We start from the raw sequence: 1,217 nt of genomic DNA on the forward strand, positions 1-1,217 counted from the left end.
ACTACCTGGGTGTTTGTAATATTAGTCTTTGTTCTTTTGCCTTTTAATTTTTCTCAAATTGCATCATGTTTTGTTCTGACAAGAGAAATGAAGACGTGAGTTGCCTTCAGGGAGCTGAATTTAGGAGAAATGTAATCCATGTATGAGGAAGGATTCACTTTAAAAGATCCTTAGCTGGCATAAAGTAGGCCAACTTAAGGTTTGAGACCTGATGTTGAAGCTGAATTTCTCAGCGTTTTATTAGGGGGTTAAGTTTGATGAGAAATCAACCCTTCATAAACTTTTATTATTTGAGACATATTTAAAGAGTTTTACCAAGCGACTATAAATAAAAACAGTAAAGAGCGAATTCAACCTCAGATATTTCTCTGAGATTGTGTATTACTGATAGAAAATAAGCTTTCAAAAGGAAAAATAAGTCCAGAGTACTCATGAAAGTTAATTATTATTTAATCATTGGTGCAATTTAAATGAATACCATATTTAGAATCAGCGATACTGTTTGATTTCATGCATTTAACAAGAACGTATTTTTCAAAATGTGAAGTCCACCAAGGCCAAATTTTTGTATATTTGAGTTACATTTGAAGGGACTTTTCCAGACAACCCACACATTTGAGTGAACGCTTATCTCCAGAGAAGATGGCTTTTATAAAACCACCTGAAGAGAGAAAACCCTTAGAAATAATTTCCATACAAAAATGCTATCTGATTATGAACATTTTATTTTAATTTAGAATCCAATTAATGTGTTTTTAGCTCTTCTAGACTACATTCCAAATTAAGAGAATTTCTTATACTGCATTTGGATAAGATAAAGTCCTCTTGAGTGCTCCTTAGCGTCTTTTAATTACAATGATGCTTTTTTCTTAAAGAGAAGAATTCTTCTTATTGCCTATTTTCCTTCAGAGGTAGCAGGCTGATATTTTACTCTGATCATTGATTTGTATTCTCAGAATGCTCTTTCTTTAATGTCTTTGACCTGTGTCTTTAAAGTGGGTGTTTATAGAAACAGGTGAATAGCCCGGAGATCAATAAGGAAAAAGTTCTAAAAAGAGTTCACACCTGAGAAATGTTGCCAAAGGCAATGTGGGTGTATGGTCCTCAAGTGTAAGTACTTCACTTGTTAATGCTTAAATCCAAAATATGGACACTTAGCTGGGCACCTCTATGCTTGTTTTATTCATTCAATACTCTGTTCTTTTTTCAAAAAGTGT

This window comes from Pteropus vampyrus, unplaced genomic scaffold, assembly GCF_000151845.1.
Source record: "Pteropus vampyrus isolate Shadow unplaced genomic scaffold, Pvam_2.0 Scaffold557, whole genome shotgun sequence".
NCBI classification, from domain to species: domain Eukaryota; kingdom Metazoa; phylum Chordata; class Mammalia; order Chiroptera; family Pteropodidae; genus Pteropus; species Pteropus vampyrus.